At 37.4% G+C, this 23,477-nt stretch overlaps 1 long non-coding RNA gene across 1 annotated transcript in view; it reads right to left on the reverse strand.

Annotated features, from left to right (window-relative positions):
• Positions 1–22,591, reverse strand: part of LOC143690141 (uncharacterized) — a 193,306-nt gene extending 170,715 nt beyond the window's left edge. Inside the window, exons 1-2 of the long non-coding RNA XR_013179009.1 lie at positions 22,499–22,591; positions 21,679–21,822 (exon numbers count right to left, since the gene is read on the reverse strand). This is a non-coding gene — a long non-coding RNA (uncharacterized LOC143690141). The remainder of the gene's footprint in view (positions 1–21,678; positions 21,823–22,498) is intronic.
• Positions 22,592–23,477: the final 886 nt, after the last annotated feature.

Below are 23,477 nucleotides of genomic sequence, written 5' to 3' on the forward strand. Positions count from 1 at the left end.
TAACCCACAGGGAATTGGGGTGAACAAATATTTTGAACCAAATAAAAGAAGTTTTTGAAAGCCAGAATAAGGAATTTGAGAGAATGTAAAGCATCAAGTTTAACAGTTTGATTTTGGAATCAAACAAGAGTTGATTCACATCTTTTACTACTTACTAGTAAAATGGCCTTGGGCAGGTTTCCTTGTATGTAAAATAAAACTAATACTAGTCCCTGATAGGATTGTTCTGAGGATTAAATGAGATGAATGAAATGATGCATGGTGAAAATAATTAGTACAGGATCAAGAACTTTCAGCCACTGACAATAATTCTGTAGATAAAGAGCAATGGTGGAAGGTTCCTGAGCAGGGTAATGGTAAGAAAGTGGTTTTCAAAATATCTCTCTGGTGTATGTAATAAATTAGAATGGACATGAATTGGATGCAAAAATACGCGGGTTAAGAAGTTAAACTCCATTAATTTCTGGAATTCTCTTTCTTTTAGGGCCTGGCATTAGCAGTGAAAAGAATTAAAGGGAAAGGGAAAGGAAAAGGGAAGGGAGGAGAGGGAAAGGGAGGGGAAGGAAGCATATTTGCAAAACATCTGCTGGCTCTAGCATACTTTTTCTCCCATTGTCAGCATCTTGACCCAAAGCACATCTCAGTATAATCAACAGAAATTATGAAGTAATTGACTGGTTCTTGGGATTTGAAATTGAGATGATGATGATAATGACGTTTATAATAAGAAAGGTCCACTAGGTAAATAGTTTCGTGTCTGGAGCACTGAAGAGAGTTAAAGATGATAAGTTTGGAGCCCCACTTAAGAAGTGAGTTCAAAGCTTTGAAAGCAAAAGTGGTCTCTAAAGAAAGGAGGACATACAGAGAAAAGAGCAACAGGTCAATTCTTAAAACCAAGAGATGGAGGAATATAAAGTATGTTTAATAGAAGTAAAGGTGTTTGCTGAAACTGGAGCTGTCAGACTTGTATGTCAATAAGTACTCATTTTCTAGGTTAAGAATTCAAACATATTTTGAATTCTAAACATATTTAGAATTCAAACATATTTTGAATTCTAAGACCGTAGCTCACTTTGTGATGAAATCGCTTCTTTTTTCTTTTAAACTGTAAGAAAGGTGCTTGGAAACACAGAAACATTACAATTAGCCAAAAATGTTAAAGAGCCAGTTCCCATACATTCAATTTAGAAGATGTCTCTGTGCCCGGTGATCCCATTTTGGTTGGATACCTTCTATATGCTACTCAAAGGAGCTTCATTAACTTTTAGAAAAATTCATTTTCTGGCAGAAAATCTGAAAGCCTCTCTAGTATTAAAATAAAAAATCTATGAGGAAAAAAGCAAAAAGGATGAGTGGTAAACTCTCATTTTAAAACCTATACACTCAACAGGATGCTCTTTGCAACCTTCCAATGAGACAGGAGTTCTTTAATTTGGTCTGAAACAGCCTGTGCTCCATATTTTTTAGCTTGGCTGACACAGAGGTCACAGATTTACTGTGGGATAAATTAAAATTGCTAACATATTATCCTAAATTTAGATTTGGCCTAGATGTTTTACTGAAATAATGAAAGACATGGCAATAAAATGAAACTTTGCTGCTTTTATCATTTTCTTCTTAGAAAGATAAAAAAATCATAAAATAAATTGTGCTTAAGGGAACCACTGAGCTCATCAAATTCAGCCTCTTTAAAATGATTAAGTTATTTTATCCCCCAGCCAGCCTTGAATTGCTTTGTAAGTGACCTTGTGGCATTTACTGAACAGCCTTATTTAAGCAGGTCCACGTATATACAAATGTGAGAATAAACATATGTGAACTATAATAGTGTTCATTTTGAATCTCTGACGTCCTTTTTTATATGCCCCAACTGTGTATTCTATGCACCACTGTCCTAGAAGAGAACTGAATCAAATTTAACATGTATTTATCGACCATTATAAGGTGCAATGTAATATGTTGCTGAAGGTGATACAAAGAAATATAATATGCTATGCATAGTTTCAAAATTTACAATTAAATAAGCAAGATATGATTCCATAAAAACTTCAATAACAGTTAAATATTAAACCAGCTCAACCAACAACAGAATATTTAGAAGAGAAGGAATCACTTTAGGGTGAAACTATTGACTAATTGATAATGCCTTTCAGATGTTACATAAAAAATGGAGATCTGTCCCATCAAAAGTCACTCTAAGTGAAAGAGTTGATTTTCCCCAATAAGGCTACCCTAGTATGCTGGTTTGAATCTCTTGTACACCCCGGAAAAGCCATGTCCTTTAATCCTCATTCAATATTGCTGGGTGGATTATTTTTTACTGTTTCCATGGAGATATGACCCACTCAATTGTGGGTGGTAACTGTTGATTAGATGGTTTCCATGGAGATGTGTATCTACCCATTCAAGGTGGGGTTGCTTTGGAGCCTTTTAAGAGGGAATCATTCTGGAAAAAACTTGAGAGCCATGGGAGCCACCAGAGCCACCGGAACCAACAGAGCCCATGTACCCAGAGACCTTTGGAGATGAAGAAGGAAAAACACTCCCAGGAGAGCTTCATGAAACAAGAAGCCCAGAGAGAAAGCTAGCAGATGTTGCCATGCACCCTCCCAGCTGAGAGAGAAACCCTGAACTTCATCGGCCTTTCTTTAGTGAATGTAACCTCTTGTTGGTACCTTAATTTGGACATTTTCACAGCGTTAGATTTATAAACTTGCAACTTAAAAAATTCCCCTTTTAAAAAGCCCTTCCATTTCTGGTATATCGCATTCCTGCAGCTTTCAGACTAAAACACCTAGTCACCCCTTTTCTCCATTCTTATTTCAGAGAACCCATCTGCTCCTGTCTAATTACCAGATTCTCACCTTCTACAGATAGGCACCTTTATAACTTGCTTCATAATATATCTCAGTGAACATCCTATAATCAACTACAACTAACCCTCCTCAATTTTAGACATTGTATCATACCCTAAATCCAGTGAGCAATATATTTCACTGGATTCAAACCTATACTATATAAGTGCAAGAGAAATGGCAAGACAATATCTCATAGAGTGGGTATACCAATGACAGTCAGGATTTACCCCTGACTGAGCACCTGATGCATATACCATCCAACACTGGTATGCTATCCATGCAGTGTGAGAGGATTATATAGTAGCTAGAAGCCACAAAAACACAAGAATGTGGGGCAGAGCTACTATGCTTACTCTGACCTATCATCAAAAGTTAACTTACATATGAAAAAGGGCCCAACATAGAGAGTCAAGTTCAAGGCCAGATCCTGGGATCTAAAGAGAGAGCTAATACAAAAATGTAGCAGAAGGGTAGGGTTCAGAAGTACAGAGAATAAACAGGAAGATTATTAGTTAGAGCCCAGGGCATCCCAAATTTTTAACTTAAATGATGACAAAAATTATTAGAAAAGGGTCTAGAGCTAGCTAGAACATTATTAAGGATCAAAATAAAGATTCTCATCAACAAATGGTGCTCCAGTGGTGGCAGAGTGGAAATATCTCTCTCTCTCTCTCTCTCCCTCTCTCTCTCTCCCTCTCTCTCTCCCTCTCTCTCTCTCTCCCTCTCTCTCTCTCTCTCTCTCTCTGTCTCTGTGTGTGTGTGTCTCTCTCTCTCTCTCACACACACACAATTTTAGTTTTCCAAAGCTATTATGATGAATACAACACAATGGGTTGGCTTAAACAATGGGAATTTATTGGCTCACAGTTTCAAATGACAGAAGGCTTGCTTCCTTTCAGGGTCCGTAGCATTCTGGCTGGCCAGCAATCCTTGGGTTCCTTGGCTGTTCCATCACAGAGTGATGACCCCTCCTTTCTCTCCTGGTTCTCACTGATTCTGACTTCTAGCTTCTCCCCATGGCTTTCTCTATTTTTAAATTTCTTCTTCTTATAAAGGACTGCAGCAATATAGACTAAGTTCCAAGTTTAGTCACTGGGCCATTCCTTTAAAATAACATTTTCAGGATCTATTTACAATGGGTTCACACCCACAGGAATGCAGATTAAGATCAAGAATATGTCTAAATTTGGACTCAAGTCACTACATGTAACACATATGCCATATAGTGATAAATAATATGAAATATATCAGGCAAAGAAGATTGAAAGTGGTAGGAAAGGGGTAACGGGAGATAGTAATTTTAAATAGCATAGCAAGGGAAAGATTCACTAAAAGGTCCTGTTTAAGCAAATAACTGAAAGAGTACAGAATTTCTTCTTTCATTCCTTCTTCAGTGTCCTTTGTAGGAGGAGGAAAACTAGGCAATTTTCAGTGCTTCTTCCACACAGTTTACATTGGACGATAATTATTATCACATTTGTATTACGTCTCCAATCTACTTAATCTCCTTGAGTTCAGGATCAGGTTTTGTACTGAAGATATTCAGATGTTATAGGGCCAGATGAATTTTGGACTTCTGATAGAGGAAAGGAACTGCTGCTACCAGCAGTGTCTTAGACATTGTCAATCCTACAGGAGATAAAAATTTACTAATAAATACTGCTGTTTTAGGATGAGAGGGATAATTCATTCATTTTTCATTCTTTGACACATTTATTATCTATCAGGAACAACCGTATTCCAGCCATTGACAGATTCTGAGGACATGAGAAAACCATAGTTCTGGCCTTCACAGAGCTTACCTGACAGGTCAGTCTAAGTAATTTAACAAAAATGCACAGACACAACCAGTTCTATATGAAACAGGGGTGGGAGGTGGTTATAATTTACTCTGGGAGCTCAGGAGAATCTTGTAATAACAAAATTGGGATTTAGGGATAAGTAAGAGTTAGGAAGAAGAAGAGATCGGGGCTATGAACTATTTTGAGATGAGACAGGATGGCCTAGGTCAGGAACGATCTTAGGCTATTTAACAAAAGAAAAGAAGACCAAACAGTAGCTACATACGAAACAAGAAAAGTGGTTGTCTGTGAGGCTTGAGAAATAGACAAGTAAGCAGAGCAAGATCACAAAGAGCCTGTGGATTGCCTAAAGATTTTGTTTTTTCTATTGAGAAGAATGGAAAGTCAACAAAAGATTACAAGCAGGAGAGTGAAATGCATTTTAGAAAACTATATGATTTATACTCTTCAAGTTTCACTTTGGTGGCCAAGTGGAAAATGTATGAGAATGAGTCAAGACTGGATGTTGGCACATGGGTTAGGAACCTGACATGATGTCAGATTACACCAGTTGGTAGCAGTGAAAATGTAAGAGAGAACAGGTTTAAGAGATGAAAGCCTCAGGATTCAGTGGCAGATTGGATATGTCCAAAGAGAGATAAGGATAAGTCAGGAATTAAGCTCCAGTTGATGTTATCAGCAACTGGGAAGATTGAGAAGGCAAAGATAATTCACTGAGTAAACAGTTTTGAAGGTTTCTAGAAGAGACGAGACCAAAATCAGAATGCAGCATAGGAGAGAAGAGACATAGATCTGAATGGGACAAAGCTGGTATGATTTGACCATAATAGAGTCTAGATTATAAAGTTAGGTTCAACTATTAACAGACCCCATTGCCAGTTTATTTTTCATACAGCAGAGTGAACCTTTTAAAATATAAGGAAATCAGGCGGGTGATGGTGTGCAGTGATGGAGTTCTCACCTGCCATGCTGAAGACCCAGGTTGGTTTCCAGATGCCTGCCCATGCAAAAATAAAATTAAATTAAAATATAAGGAGATCATTTTGATGCTCTGCTAAAATCACTCTAATGACTTCCAGTCTTCCTACAAAGCTCCACATGATCTCCATCCTCTTTCCCAGCCTCTACAATTTCTGCTCCCATTTCCTATCAGTCCCACCTTGCTTACTTTCTTCCAGTCTCAATTGTCATCTCTCTTGCCCTTGATTATCTCTGCTTGGAATGTTCATCCTGAATATATCCTCTTAGTCATGTCTTTATTCAAGTATCACCTTACAAAGAGTCCCTCATTAACAACCTTTTCAGAAATAACACTCATTTTATGTATTCCTATCCTGGTTTTTCTTTTCAGTCTTCAGCATATCTTGATAGATTATATTATACATGTGTGTGTTTATTATGAATACATGCTCCCTTAGAATAGGAATTTTATTTCCCACCCTGATGTAGCTGTAATGCACAGAACATAATATGCAATTAATTCATACTTTTCAATTGACTAACGATGTTGGACACTTCTGCTCACCGATTTCCTCTTCTCTTTGTGAAGTGACTTGCTGGATGGTGCATCATGCGAACACAGGCTCATGCACAACAGAAACTTTCAGCAAATGCTCACTTTATTACTTACACAGCACAAAGGGTCCAAAAGAACAAGAGAAAGGATCCATCATGGCTGATCGCCTAGTGCACAAATTGGGCAGTTTAAGATGACATCAGTGCATCTCTCAAAGTTCTGGAGGCCAGCAGTGCGAAATGAAGATGTCAGTCCATCAGGTGTGAACCTGAATGGACTGGGCAACAGACATCCTCAGGCGGAATTTGCAGCGATGAGACACTTGATCTCATCCAAAGGCAAGGTGCACCTCTCTCTCCTGTTTTTCCCTATCTGCCCATAGTGCTCCCTTTAGTATTTCTTGTAGAGCAGGTCTCTTGTTCACAAGCTCTTTCAGTGTCTGCCTATCTGAAAATATTTTAAGCTCTCCCCCATTTTATTTTATTTTTTTTTTGAGCATGGGCAAGCTCTGGAAAATGAACCTGGGTCTCCAGCATGGCAGGAGAGAATTCTGCCATTGAGCCACTTTTGCACCGCCTCTCTCATTTTTGAAGGACAGTTTTGCCAGATATAGAATTCTTAGTTGTCAGTTTTTCTCTTTCAGTATCTTAAATATTTCATATCACTGCCTTCTTGCCTCCATGGTTTCTGCTAAGAAATCTACACATAATCTTATTGCTCTCCCCCTGTATGTGATGGATTGCTTTTTCCTTGTTGCTTTCAGAATTCTTTGTCTTTGACATTTGACAATGTGGTTAGTAAGTATTTTGGAGTAAGTCTATTTGGATCTATTGTTTGCAGTATGCTGTGCTTCTTGGATCTATAGTTTTATGTCTTTTATAAAAGATGGGAAATATTCAGTGGTTATTTCCTTCAATTTTCTTTCTGCCCCCTTTCCATTCTCTTCTCCTTTTGGGACATCCATGACATGTATTTTCATGTCATCATTAAATTCCCTGAGACCTTTCTCATATTTTTCCATTTTTTCCCTACCTGTTCTTTTGCATGTAGGATATCAGATGTGCTGTCTTCTAGTTCACTAGTCCTTTCTTCTGCCTCATCAAATCTGCTATTGTAGGTCTTCATTGTGTTTTCATCTCTTTTATTGTGCCTTTATTCTCATAAGTTCTGCCATTTGCTTCTCCAAACTTTCAAGTTCTCTTTTATGTTCATCCAATGTCTTCTTTATATCTTTCATCTCTTTTGCCATATCTTCCGTCAACTCATTGATTTGATTTTTGATGTGATTTATAATGTTTGTTTGAACATCTTTAATTAGTTGTTTCAACTCCTGTATCTCACTTGAAATTTTAGTTTGTTCCTTTGGGTATGTATTTGTTTTCACCAGTATGACTTGTAATTTCTTGCTGGGTGTCTAAGTATCTGATTTCCCTTATTAGTTTACTCTAGAGGCCATTTTCACACTTTTACCTAGGATTTTCTTATTGGTTGGCTTTGTTATTTATCTGTTCTTTGACATTTATTTCAATTTATTCTAGACTTCTAGCATAGCTTCTGTTTAACTGATCAGCATTTTTCATCTCTTTTTTCTGATTCTTGCCCTGCCTATATGGAACCTTTTTTTTTGAGGAGGCTCTCCCCAGATATGATCAATCCCAATCAGATTTTCCAAGACCAGACAGGCCCAGGTCTCAGGTGGAGGGTATAATCAGTATCAAGTCTCATTGAGGATGAGACCCAGTAGGTTATCAGATTTTCTTGTGAAGCCTCTAGAGTCTATCCTGTCCAACAGGTGGCCTTTGTCAGCCCGTAGCTCCCCACTGGCCTAATGTGATGCCATGTCTTTAATTCTCAGCAGACCCTGTCCCTGTCAGAGTTGTGATTGAGACAGAGGCTGAGGTGGAATGCAAGCTTAAACTATTTCTGTTTGCCAGACCCAGGGGTCTGAATTCTTTGAAGGAAGGCCACCCCTTGAGCTAGCCCTGCCCCTCCCGCTTTTCTTGAGGAAGGTACATTCTTTAGATAATTGCACTTTAGAGAATTATCTTTCCCAATTGGCTGGTTACTTTGTCTCTCAGACCTAGCTTAACTTCACCCTTGTCTGGGTCCTGCTGACAATTGAAAATTCCTGAGGCTTTCTCTATTGAGCTGCTAGAACAGTTTAAAAATTAAAAAAAAAAAAAAAAGGAAAAAATATCCCTTGTCAGAGCCAGGTCCCAGCCCCCAGGATTGCCAGTCATGAACCAGAGTTTGCACCTAGCTCTTTGTGCCCCACCCCCCCCCGCCCCACTTGGGGCACAGTCCCTTTCCAGTACTCTGAGCTCAACTGATTCCAAAGACCTCCATTTTTATTCTTTTTATTTTTATTTTTTTCCATCAGCCCTGCCTCCTCTGTGCCAGCAGAGACCTCAGTGCTCCTTTCTTGCTTGCTCTGGGTTTGTCTGTGTCCAGAACTTGTATTTGGCAGTCCAAATTTGTTAAGTAAAATCACAATTGGGGCTTGGCTGAACTACCTTCCCTTGCTCCCAGTAGAGACTGCTTAAAGATACGCTCCTTAGGGAATTATCTCATTCACCTGACTGTTTTGTATCTCAAACATATCTTAATTCTGTTCTTGCCTGGGGCAGTGCTGAAGCCTGGGACTGCTGGAATGCTCTATCTAATGGATTGTTTAAAAAGGAGAAATAAAAGTAAAAAAATCCTTTTGAGAACCAGCCCCCAGCCCTGCAATTTTGCCAATCCAGAGCCAGAGTTGGTACCCAGCTCTCTGTACCCTTTTCCTGCAACCCAGCTCTTTTCCAGTATTCTGAGCTCATCTAACTCCAAGTGCTCTATTTTTTTTTTCAGCCTGTCTTGTCTTTACCAGGGAGAAACCTCCCAGTTCCTTTTGTGCTTGCTCCAGGTGTATCTGTGCTCAGAGCTTGTATTTTTTTCAGCAACCCAAATTTGTTAATTAATTTCACAATTAGGGCTTGGTTGAGCTACCTTCTTTTCTCCTAGTAGAGAGGGATTCTTTTTCCCCCCAGTGAGAGAACCTAGTCAACCTGCCTTGCCACTGGGGGAGGGGCACCAGCCTCCATGGCTTGGGAGACTTATAATTCTGTGCTGTGATTTCAGCCATTTCACCCATTCAGGACTGGTGTGCGATGTGTGTCTTGTTATAGACATTCCCTAACAGATGTTCCAGACAGTTCCTGGCTATTTACTAGCTGCCCTAGGGGATGAATTACGTTCCACACCTCACTATGCCACCATCGTGTCCTACCTCCTGTGTGAGGTTTTAAAACATTTTTTTGGATGTATACCACATCATCTATGAACTAATTCTAATAATAATGAAACAACCAGGTGAATTCAAAATGTAGGACATTCTGTGAGACAATGGACCTGAAAAATTAAAAAAATTAAAAATGTCAGTGTCATGAAAAACAAACCAAAATAGCAAAATAGCAAAGAAACCATTCCATGTTTTAAAAAGACATAACAAAAGGAAATGCATGAACATTGGAAGTTTGATGAAGAAAAATGTCATGAAATATATTTTGGAGACAATGGTGGAAATTTTATATGAGTTAATTTATATATATTGTTATATATATTGCATATAATAATGGTACTGTGATTATGTGGATAATGCCTTTATTCTTAGGGGACATATACAGATTTACTTAGAGAAATGCTGATTTTGGCAACTTAATTTCAAATTACTCAGTCAACAAAGCATATATAAATAAATAAAATGAGAAAAGGCAAAGTGGCAAAATAATCAGGAAATCTAGGTGAAGAGATGTGGTTAGTTCATGGTACTATTCTTTCAAATTTCTATAGATTAAAACCTTTTTCAAAATAAAACATTGGGAAACAGAGAAAAGGGACTGAAATGAGTAGTTCAATTTCCTAATTCTATTCCTGTTAGGCTATTACTAAATAAATTAATGGGTGGCAGTGAAAACAAAATTTATTTGTGCATGGCTTTATATTAAGGAATGAAACCAGTTAGTAGTGAGCCATAAGCTTCAATGTTAAAAATTGCTCAGTTGTTGATACAATTATGTTGCTTGTTAGAAGAATTTGTCACAGTGCACACATCAGGGTGGAGGGATGCAGCTCTCCATGCCCACTTCACTTCTGAGAGGACTGACAAATCTGTGTTGCCTGGGAGTGGGGTATTTATACAACCTAAGCACAGGAGGCCTGCAACTGAGAGTTCCCGCTCTGATAAACTGCTAGGGTTGCTTACTTCCCATTTCTGAGTTTAAGGTCAAACTGCTCCATTGGACCTAACATCACACTGGGGTTGTGGAATGGAAACATATTGAAACATCTCCACACAACAGAAAAGGAAGGGTAGGGTAGGTGAGGGCTGTGAAATGACGACTTCCCCAGCAGTCTCTACATCTCTAAACTTTTAAAATATTAATGAAAACTGTATAAATAAACCTTTACCTATCAACTCTCCAAATATCTACTGCCATCCATTCTATCAAGCCTGGTGCCCAGAGGATACTGAAATCCCACAGATACTAGGTTATTTGATAGCATTTTTAATTACTGTTTTTTCCTAGCAGTTAATCTGTATGCTTTTCCAGAGTAACAGCACTGGTTACCAGTCTGTTTCTACCAGCTGGATTTGTCAGTGTCATTACATAAAAGAATTTATTATTATATAAATCAATATCATATGAATGTGAAAATGAATAATTGTTGTTTTGTGAAAACTAATTTGAATAATATGGAAAGACTTGATAAATGATATTATATTTAAAAACATTGCTTTTAAGTGTCAACTGTTTTTAAAAGTAATAAAAAATATCATAAATATCCAGAATTCTTCATTCAGTTTGCTTTCTAAATATACTAAGGGTCTTATTTTATTTTAACAATGTTGAACAAGAAATTTAATATTATGCTGTATGGGTATGGTTTATACCAAAAGGACGAAGCTGAATTCCAATCAGTGAGAAAGTTTGTCTCTATATCAAAAGACAGATAAATACACATTTATATATACATTTTATGTTTTAGTTTGAAATAAAATATCTAATGCATATTTGTATATTTTTAACTCTCTAATTTACTTTATATTTTTCTGTTAATTTGCTCTGCCAGATTTTGTCTGACTAATTGGCTTCTCCTTCTCTTCACCCACTAGATACTCTAAATCCCACCCTTCGCTCTTTCATCTGAGCACAAATAAAAATGCTTCATCTCTTGGCACTGGTTGACTGTACTTCCATGTTAAAAACAATTCTAAAGCTTCCAATCAACTAAGAGGGAAACATTATAAGTTACCTGTCACAGACAAAGAAGAGAGAAATGTAATCTCAGTGTAACACTTTTGCTGTCCTTGACCTGAAGACTTTGTGTTTCTCCTGAAAGTCCAGTGTCAAGTTCCCCTACTGCAAGCACACAGGGCTTATACACCCTGTTCTGAAACTTTTTGCATTCATCCTAATCCTGCTCAATTTCAATTCAATCATAGTTTCCATTGATGTCTCCAGATGTGATGACCGTTGGTAGGAGCGGGACTCAGGGATGGCTTTTAAGGACACAAAAATTATCAAGGGTCATGAATCTGAAGCTGAAGAGAAAGAAAAGAGGAACAAATTGCAAAGGTATTAAAGGAGCTAGGAAGGAGGCTAACATCAAAATGTACATAATAAAGGCAAACCTGCTAGAAGCAGACCACAAATTTGGCTCCAACAGAATAAAGATGCAAGAAAAAAAAGAAAAGTTAATTTCTCAGAAGAAGCAAAGTTATTTCTTATTTCAAAATCCACTGCCAATACAGTATCATCCCTTCTACCTAGCTCAGGTTCTTTGAAGATGAAGTAATTTCCATGTATACTTTCCTTCCCCTGAAATCCCACAGGACCTTCTCTGTATCACTCTTTAAAATTATGTGCCCATATTATATCTTTATTATAATCAAGCATATACTTTTCTATCTCCCATAAAGAAAGGAATACTTCTTTATTCGACAACACCACCTAACACAGAACTTTGCATATCACAGAAACCACAAATTCATGACATATCAAGAAGTGAATGAGAAAGTAGGTGAATAAGTGAATGAAAGTATGAATTTCTAGCTTTTCCTGTGCCCACTACTTTTTCCCATCAAATTCTGACAATCCTATTCCTTGTCATCTAAAGGTCAGGTTCATTTTGCCAATACTAACGAATCTAATAAGCCAAGCCTGTTAATACACAAATGGAGAGACCAGTATTTTGGAACTCTACAAAGCTGTCTTATATTTCCCAAATTTAACTCTATCTTTCAGGAGGGAAAAAAATGCCCAACACCTTGCATTCCAAATGCAAACTACTCTATAGGACTCTATTGCCTATCTATTGAAGGGATTGAAATTTTGGTTCAAAATTATACTAAAATAAACTGTATATCTAAGGGAACCTTTTTACCAACATTGAAAACAGCTGTACCAAAGCTCTTTTAAACCAATATTTCCATAAAAAGAAAACGGGTTTACCTCTGTGAAAGTGACTATATGAATGAGATCCTAGAATGCTGGGGTATGCTGAAAGGCCTAAAGAGATTAAAGTGAAAGTCTGCACAATTTCTCACTGAATATAGAGCTCATCGCATAGCCAGATTAAATGCATTAAATGAAGTAAAACATCCAGTTACCCAGGTATTTATTAATCCACTGGTAATCATAAAACTGCTCTGTTTTGTAAGTCATAATGATGAGGTCAGCTTATTATAGCTTCAGGTTTTTTAATGGTTTTCTCTATGTCTAAGGGTACTTACTTTTTAATAGTGAAACAGTTCTTCCATCAAAGTATGCGTTAGCACTGCCTATATCTTCTCTTTGAAACAATGGGTGATTCGACATCAGGATAGGTTTCTTACAAATAAATCTTGCATTCAATCTTAATAAAAAGTGTAATGACAATATCCGTAGTGACTAAAAGACACACACATTCACACATGCAACTTGCATATGCTTTCTTGCCAAATTTTAAATATGAGGGCACCACAAGATTATTTTCTTCCTTTGTCTACAACTAAGAAAACAATTAGTCTTAAGAAAATAAAATGTAACAAATAACAATTTTACCTTTAAAGTCCTTACTTGACTGAATATTGAGAGCCAATACTAGCAAAAAAGAAAACTGAATGATGTATGACTTCTTTCAGTTGACTTGGTCGCCATGAATTTCAATTGGCAATCCAGTTGTTACATCTGTTTCAGTTTTTAAAATACTATCTTTACAAATTTTTTTAAAAATCTCTATACTTAATATTTATGTAAATTATACCTCAGTAAACTTGATTTAAAAAAAGAAAATGCAATTGATAAAATTTTCTACAAAGAAGATCTACATTCAGATTGGACATACCATTTAAACATTTTTCATCGACCATCACTTAAAAATAGTTTGTTCCCTGAGGACCTTTGAATTTGCTGTGTCTCTGCCTAGAAAACCATCTTGCAAAACATCAACAAGATTCATGCATTTGCTTCTTTGAGATCTCTTTTCAATGTCATTTCATGAAAGGCACATTCCATGATTGTCTGCCTTTCCCTGCTGCTCTATAAGGCAGGTACTTTGTTTCATTCATCTCAGAGCCAAAAACAGTCTCATATAGTAGGTGCTGAAAAAACTATTGCTGACCAATTTGCCACATGACTAGCTGTATGATAGTCAGCAAAGAAAAGTCTTGTAATGTCGCTGCCTTGGCAAGTCTAGTGGGAGTTAAAATTGGAGGCAGCAGAGTTAAAATTACAGGAGAGTATAGAAGTGGTCTTCATCAGGTTGCAAATTAGAGGTACCGGGAGAGCTTTTAAATGAAACACTGTTAATATTCAGGCTCCAGCACCAGAGAATCTATTTAATTGATCGGGAGTTGTGTCCAGAAGTTAATTTTTAAAAGCTCTCCAGGTGATTTTAATGTATGAGAAGCAGTCAGGTATGAGAAGCACTCGTTCTTTGACTTTTCCTGAGGCATCTCTTCAACATGCCAAAAACTATGTCCACTTCTTCATAGATCATCTCTCTTGGGCAAGAGGAAGGGTGAACTTATATTTAATTCCAGGTATTCATGTTGGCAATCCATATCTGTGAGTGTGTGTGTCCCAAACATTTGAAGCATGCTTCAGGCTCGTTAGGGCAAACGGTTGAATAATTTAATAACTTATTCAATCGCCATGACATCTGTTTGTTTTGTATGGTTTAAGACACTGATTGTTTTAAATATGAAGAAATAGCTTTCTGACCAATAGGCCCTTCTTTCTAAAATGGAATGCTAAGATCAAATGTCAGCTATGGGGGTGGCATCGGGTTTAGATTGCAGGTTGCAGAGTATGAAAAAATATTTGAGACAGTCTTCTGGTCAGGAAGAAATAAAATAGTTAAAAAAAATTTTCAATCTGAGGTTAGGCTAAGAAGTCAAAATGGGATTTAAGGGGTGGGCCGCGGTGGCTCAGCGGGCAAAGTGCTTGCCTGCTATGCCGGAGGACCTCGGTTCGATTCCCGGCCCCAGCCCATGTAACAGAGACGGAGAAACAGAGTACAATAAAAACAAGAAAATGTTTGAAAATGTTTCCCTTTCTTCCTTCCTTCCTTCCTTCTATCCTTCCTTCCTTCTCTCTGCCTTTCCTTAAAAAAAAAAAAAAAAAAAAAAAAAATGGGATTTAAGGTGCTAGAGTAAGAAATATCAAAGGAATGGTCAACAAAACCAAGTACATGGATTTGGAAAAGAAGATAAGAAACTGAAGCTAGAGAGATACTCTGTGGGCCATGAAGTGAAAAATGTAACTTTCACTCACATCCGCAGCTTTATTTGTATAAGGAGGTGACCTAAAATTATCATCATTATATTCTGCTCAGCTTTAGACAGCTTTGAAAATAAAATACAGTAATGAAAGGAGAAAAACAAAACCAAATGAAAAAGTCAACTCACTATTTTCTTCTATATATTGCCATATATTCTAGGATTAATATTTTATTCACTAAACAGACTGCTGTAGTCTGAATTTACTCTTTGTTTTTACTATTTGGAATCAACCTAGACCATTGAACACTGAAAACAAAGTCTAACAAAAATGAACTAAAAAAAAATCTCATATTTTTAATGTCCAAATAAGTTTACTATTCTTCAAATATAAATAGGCAATTAGCTAAAAGTTAGGACTTTTTAAAAAAAATCATATGGGGAAAAAAAATAAAAAACAACGTTGGGTTTTAAAGCCTATATATTGGGGACAGTTTTACTTATAAAGAATGTAATTTTGGAAATGGTAATATGTCCTCCTAGTAGGAAAAAAAATGTTTTATTGGATAGAATTGTGCTATGTTTCAAGATAAGTGGTGGTAATTGGTATACAAAGCAATCCTAAAATATATGTTATATTTGCATCAAATATTGAAAAAGGAAAACATAGTTATGGACTACATATATGAAAATACATTACAATAAGTATGAAAATATTATTTCAACCATAGTAAAATAACCAAATTTACTATTCTAAATGTATCTAGCTACCCTTAGTTTTCAAAGGTATTTTAAATTGTAGCCATTTTCCAAATAGTACCTTTACACTAAAAAATTGAAAAATTCTTATAACAAAATTTTTTATTAAAGAACATTGTTAATGAAGCTTTCAGTGAACTACTATAATTTCCATCATAGTCTATTCAATCCCCTTATCAGTGAGAGTCTGACCAAGAAACCACACAGTAATTTGAATAGATTAATATTTGAATAGATTATAAAGAAATATAATCTACGTACAGGGAATTAGCTGCTACGGGTGATAAAAAGAAAACTCTAAAGAATACACTAGAGCAGAGGGACAGTATCTAAAGGAAAAAAAAGGGGGAACTAGGGTCCCTTCCAAGTTTATGGAGTTTAAACCATGTTGGAAAGATTAAACCACACTGAAGTGGAGAAATTTACTGCGTTGCCCTAAACCAGGGCTACTCCACAGCTGGTGAATTGAGGATGGTGGGCAGACGGCCCAATGGAGATCAATGAAATTCACTGGGAAGTTGCCCATGGCAGCGGGCTACTGGCTTCACTCAGAAACACCCAGAAGCCACCCAATGAGCACGGTGAGAAAGTCACAGTAAAGATGCCCAGGTATGATGCTGGCCCGGACACCAGATGGTACCCCTGAGATCTTACAGGCAAGCTGTCCCAAGAGGATGCTTCTACTAGCACCACAAGAGGCAGCAGGTAAAAGAGCAAATGGAAATTGGGACTCCCTCTTCTCCCGTAGTGTCCCTCTGGCGCCCTCTACCGGTAAAGGTTAGCATTGTGGCGGCTAGCAAGGAAGAAATGGTGTTAAGAGTCAGTAAAGGGTAAATTAAGAGTTGAGAGACAATAAATTGATAACTGGTAAATTCCCCAACCTTTAGTATTGTTCATGTTAAACCACCAATAATTTGGAGTTATATCCTTGAATTATTGTGTTATAAGGTCTTTGAACTCTATCTGGGGACTTACTTTTCTTTCAATATCAGTTTCTAAGAAACTTAATCCAAAACATCAGTAGCCTTCTGAAAACATTAGTGTCAATGACCCGTTCATGATTAATATTTCTTGGAGACTTTGAAGATACAATTTGAGTATATAATTAGTACTTCCATTATTATGTAAGTATCAATGCATTATTAAGAAGTAAATTTAATAAAAAATAAATAAATTCTTATAACTACCAATGAGATTTCTATTATATAACTTTGTTGTATCACATAATTCATTTTCATTTTTAATAAAACTCATGTGAACTTGGAAAATAAAACTCATTAAAAAACATCTTTCTTTTCCTCATGAAAATATTCAGAGAAAAATCCTTAAGGCAACAGAAGAGTTCAACGCTTTTAAAAAAATCTTATTGAATATAATGCTTAGGAAAAAAACATTAGCTGCTTTTCTGAAAGAAAAACACTGAAACAGTTTTAGTTGGAAATGCTGTTTAATTGGAGTATTCAATGGCTGAAGAGAAAAGTGCTTTCTAAAACTCCCTGGCTCTCGAGTTTGCATAGTTAGCTACATAGAAACATAGGTCTTCACTGCATCTCAGTCATTACCAGATGATTGAAAGCAAACAACCTCTAAGAACAATAAAGTGCCAACCTTCCTAGTAATCTTTCCATTGACTTCAATTTAACACCTCTTTAATACTCATCAAACACATCTGAGCAAATGAACCCACTGACTATCATTTGTTTCACAATTGGCCCATTTGATAAAAGAGAATTCTTTCCTTGCTCAGTATTTGAGATGATAATGGAATCTATAACGACCCAAAGTACTATACTCTGTCTTATTTATAGAGAAATTCTTAACATAAACATGCATAAAAATGTACAGTAAAACATATAGATTTGTTTGTATGTAGAATAACTACTCACTGTTCTTTCGCGTTGTTTGCCGCTACATGGTATATGAACAAACAATAGAAAAATGTTGAGTACTTGAACTTACACCAAATAAAACCTTGGATATTTAGGGGACATATCCTTCACAAAATGCAAAGTACATTCAAATAGTCTATAAAATTGAATATCTTATAAATTGAGCAACCACAGGCTCTGCTAATGGTTCAAAATCTAAGACACCAAATGAGCAGGAATAAAAACCAACCTCCAGTGCTGGGAGTCCCCGTAAGCAACACAGCCCCACGATAACATCAACCTTCATAAAACTCACAGCCCCTTTTGTCCGTGAGGCAGCTCAGTGCAGTGTGACATGTGAAGCTAGACCTACTGCAATGAACGTCACTTCAAAAAGGCCAGGCAAGCCATGTTTTCTTTCACGTGTGTGTGCCAAATTTCTAGTAAACTGCTTATACAAAGAGAATGTCATTGAAGCTCCTGACTCTGGGCAGCATTCTTGGGGTACCAGTGATGCATGTATGCTTGTCTCAGAGAAACATTCACAATCATCTTTACTGAGAACTGTTTCCTCTCACTCTATACAAAAAATAAAAACTAAAACAACAGGCTAAGTTCTGGATGGCAATTCCAATCTCTGACAGTACTTTTTCTGAGACGTTTGCTTGATAAAGGAACAAAAATGTAGAGCCCATATAAGCAATTGTGGGGTTGGAATTCTGAGTCCCTCTGAGATATTCCTTCTTCTTTTACAAAATCCATGGTACCCATTTTCCATTATCGATATTGTCTTCTAAATGCCAGAAAATAAAAATGCTAGTGAGTGCTCAACTCCCAACCAATCACAATTAATTAACTGAATTTCTGGGAAGCACTGTGACCTAAATGATATGGAAATTATGACATCCCACAGCAGTGCTAAATGATGGAAGGACTCTCTCTAAACCTAGTGAAAACTGTCATTTCATGTACCTGATTCTATTTACAATGTGGAAACTCTGTAAGTCATTGTCAAGAATAATCACCTCAAGTTTTTTGAAAACCCTGACTATAGACTTTCTGAATAAGGTGGAAATGCAAACCACTGTCAGCTGTTCAAAGGCTATTTTGTGAATGAAAAAGGTTCTGGTGGCCTAATCCATTTCTTCTCAATTGTTGTATTAAAAAAAAGTCCACTTCAAAAAATATTAATTACAACTCGAACTCTTCCATAGATCTTTGTATCTATTTTTTATCAACTCCCCATAGCAGCCTCAATCACACAAACATGTAAAGCATTTAATAAAATGTGATATGATTAATGATAGATAAATTTGACAAAATGATCCTAATATCAATAGCCATTATTTTTTTTTCCTCCCCAACATACATCATCCTTCTCCATATTCTTAGCTTGATTTCAATAATAAAGCGCTGCTCTTAGTAAATTAAACTGTTCTTGAGAGTGGTTAATATTAAGTTTAGCTAATAACAGCACAAACTGTAACCTTTTGGAAGGTAATTTACATTTTAGGATTTCTATTTAATTTTTGGTATTGCCAACTCCATGTGATATTTCAGGTTATGTTGGACATTTCTTACACAACACTTCATATTTGCACAGCCCCACCTTTTATTTCAGCCCCTGCTGCAGTTAAAAATTCTATGAGCATGTTATATCTGGACTTTCCTTTCCTCAGCTCCATACCATGTACTTCTCACTTTCTGTCCTGGGGCTTCTGGACTGCTTCATTGTAAGACACCCTCTAAAATCCTCTTGGCCTTCATGTACCTGGGTGAAAGGCCATTTTGTGCAGAAGGAGAAACGACCTGAAGTGAGAATATATAAACATTCCTGGGTTGTGGCCTGGATGGGAAAATACTGGAAGATCAGAGACAAGGAGGTCTGGATAATGGACAAATGAAAGCTGGCATGATGTGTGAAGAATTCTGTATCACCAGAAAACATCACTTTTAGAAGATTCACTGAACAACCAAATAGACAAAATGGTAACTGGCCTCCATTATAAGCCCGCCAGAGCTGGCACAGTGGCAAAACAAATGGAGTCACTTGGTTGCAGATATGGAGGCTATGTGTGGGCAGTGACTCCTATGTACCAAGGCCTATCTAACTACTACTGCTGCCTCAAATTGCTGAAGCTTTCAGCAACAGAGACCATCACTGAGCTTTTGATATGATGGCGAGTGGATTACAATGGTGCTCTTCTGTTTGGAAGTGCCAGCAGCTCATCCTCATAAAGATAACTACCTATTCCAGGTATGTGCTTACCTTTCCCGACCTCAGAGTCTCAGCCAGCACCATTACCCGAGGACTGATGGAACACATGAGCCACAGATATGTATAGAATCCTACACATATAGGACCCAACAAGGAGACCTACTCTGCAAAAAAGTTATAGGAATGGCTCCATTACCGTAGAATCAAGTAATTGTGTCACAGCATCCTAGAGGCAGCTGGTGTCACAGAGCACTGGAATAAACTCCTAAAGGCACAGTGCAAGTGCCAGTTCAGAGGTGGCATTCTAAAAGGATGGGTGCTATCCTTTAAGATGGTGAATATGCATTATATCAGATACCATTACATGGTGATATTTCCTCAGTAGGAAGAATCCATGAATCCAGTAAGAAAAGGATGGATGCAGAAGAGGTCATTACCTTTAATGAACCACTAAGGGACTCTGTTTATCATCCCTGCTACTCTAGGCTCCGCAGAGTTGGAGATCCTAGTCCCTAAAGGAGGTAAAATCCTGCTAGGGAACACAAGAAGTGCCCCGTTGAACCACCAGCTATGGCTGCTGTCCAGATACTTTGAAAGCTTGTGTCCAGGAACCATCATGAAAAAGGTGGGGTCACCTTCTTTTTGGGTTATTTAGCCTAATCAACAGGAGGAGGTAGGACTGTTTTTACATAATGCAGATAGAAAGGAATATGAATGGAACGCAGGTGATTTGCTTAGATGCCTCTTGATATTCTCTTGCCCCATCGTAACTGTGAATACAGCAATTCTGGCCTGAAGAATACAGTATTATGGCCCAGGATTCAGGAGTCCCAGAATCGGGTTACAATACCAGGTAAGTGATGAATATCTGTCAAGGTGATGGCTGAAGATGACGGAAGAGGCCCAAATGAACCACCACGGGGTAGTCCTACGGAACACAAAGGCTCAACTGTGGAGGTCATGGAAAGGCACTGCCCAGATCTTCAATGGAAAGCATAGTTGACTGATAGCCCCATTTGTTGCCTCTCTGTATATGCTATTATGTTCACCCAGAGGCCAGGTTTTCTCAAGGATTTTCTGAGCTAATTACTGAGCACAGCGAGGGTGCTAAAGCTAGCCTATTATTGAAGGGTGCAAGATTCCTCTAATTAACTAATTTTCTTCAAGCACATATCCCATCAGTCTGCTCACAACTTTCTTAGAGCTGCACTGTAGTCTTTGACTCTTCCTATTCAAGTCTTCCTTCCCCCTCTCTCTTCATAGGTGTCAGACCTGTATCATGGTCTGAAGACTCTATTTGCCTACATGCTCATCTTCCTTTATCTTTCACGAGTATTTCCCCCAATGAATTTCTTGCACATGTAAAACCATTTTAATGTCTGCTTTTAGAGGACCTGAATTAACTAATTCTCTAGTGGACCTTCGGCCATTTGCGAGGACAGTTGTACACTGAGTAAAGAATAGCCAAACATTTTGAGGACTGATATGAATCTGAGCTGATACTCATACCAGGGGATCTTAAATACCTCATGTATCTCCGGTTAGATGGGGCTTATTGAAACCAGAAGGTAAATGGATTCCTGGCCCAATTAATTTTCAGGTCCTGAAAGTATAATTAGAATAGGTATACTTAAAATTTGCCGAGCCATAACACTGGTTTCCTGACCTGGGGAATCAGCACCATTATGTTAGGAAAGTACATTATGGTAGGAAGTCCCTAAAACTTGCCTTACCCATCAAGATAGGAAATCAGAAGTGATAGCCCATCCCAAAAGAGACTGTGGATTAGTGTCACCATCAAAGACTTAAAAGATTCAGAGTTTGTGATGCCTACCATATATTCAATAAATTGACTTGTTGAGCTCATAAAAACTAAATGGATAATGTCAGATGATGTTAAACTACCATAAATCTTACCAAGTGGCAGCCTCATATCACAGCTTCCATGCCAGATGAGATATCTTTACTGAGACAGAACAACGCAGCCTCTGGCAGTAGCTATTGATCTGGTAAATTCTTTCTTCTAAATCTTCATCAATAAATGGAATCGAATAAGTTCTTCTTTATCATGTAAAAAGATACCTTTACTGTCTTATTCCATGACCATATGAATTCTCTTACTTTCTCTATAGGCCTTAATCATCTTGACATTCCACAGAATAGCATCCTGTTCATAATCAGACATGCTGACAGGACCTGGTAGACATGTACGGAATCACTGTAGATGCCTAATAAGACATATGCATACTAGAAGGTATGAGGTAGGTAGAAGATAAACCTAACATATATTCAGGAGAGTACCATATAGGTGAAACATTCCAGGACCCAACAACCTGACCATACAAGGATATCCCCTCCAAGGTAAAGGGCAACTTGTTGCAACTTGTACATCCTGTCATTAAGAAAATGGCATTGCATTTGGGAGGTTTCCTTGACTTTTAAAAGCAGTATAAACCACACTTTGGAATAGCACTCTACCCAATTTTTCAGATAACCTGGAAGGCTACCAGTTTTGAGTGGCTCCAAGAGAAAGAGAAGTCTCTGCCACAGATTTAGTCTGTGCTCCCTTCCGCCCTGCCAGCTGGGCAATAGGGCAAGCAGACGTGATGGTGCTGAAAGTAGCCATGGGAAATGAAGTTGGTGAGGAATTTCTCCCTAGCCTGAATAGAAAAACTTCAATATAGACTTCAAGGCTTCTGTAGGGAGGTCATGCCTTCTCTCCCATAGAACTACTCACCATTTCACAACAGCTCCTGTCATTCTATTAACCTCTAGTCAAGAATGAGCTCCTGATAATGAGGCCACAAGAGATTATGTGACAAGACCAACCCGTTACTGGCTGGGTAGTGTAATACCCTCTCAGGTCATAATGGTGGGTGGGCTCAGAAGCAATTCATTGTACAGTGATAATGGTACTTTTAGAGTTGAGTGCAAGCAAGTTCAGAAATCAAAAGGAAAGGTTGTGGGCAGATGAGTGAATGCTCCCTCCCTTCATCCTCTTAGCAGAAATTTCTAAGACATACTTTATGAAGGCTCCTCAGAAGGTGCTGTGGTTTTCAATATTCATCACCCATCCTAGTAGACAAATTGATAAAATCCCTTGTGTTATCTCTTCTTTTATATACAGTACCCATGTTCCTCACCCTTACTCCCGAGTGGGATCACTTAAAAATTAACTATATAAAAATAAGCTTTAATCTTAGGCTCTGGTTTTAGCAGATCCAGTCTAAAACAATATAATTTAATTAGTAAGTTTCCTATTGATGATTAAGTTGTTTCCAATTTCACATGTGAACAATGCCCCATGGATTTCCCAGGAGAGATTTCCATTTTAGGAAAATGTTTATTTTACTTACTTACAGTTACTTATGACTTATTTATTTATATATTTAAATGCTAGGCTACCTGGAGATTATTTCAATACTAGAAGCCTCTTAAAATTCTTCTAAGGTGTTCTGATCTTTTTAAGTGGAGGGTCCTTTTAACAGTTTTTAATGAGCTTGATAGATTTGAAGGTTGGCATTTGGGAATAAAAGATAAAGCTGAACTGATATAAATAAAAAGATATAAGGAAGTATGAGTTCCTAAGGGAGTTAGAGTGAGATCTAGAGAGCAGAGAAGTGAGACAAAAGCAAAAGCAAAGGAGAAAGAGAAAGAATGAATACAGGAGCAAGAGAAAAAGAGAAGAAAGAAAGAGAGCACACACATTAAGGCAA

Source organism: Tamandua tetradactyla, chromosome 7 (assembly GCF_023851605.1).
Source record: "Tamandua tetradactyla isolate mTamTet1 chromosome 7, mTamTet1.pri, whole genome shotgun sequence".
NCBI classification, from domain to species: domain Eukaryota; kingdom Metazoa; phylum Chordata; class Mammalia; order Pilosa; family Myrmecophagidae; genus Tamandua; species Tamandua tetradactyla.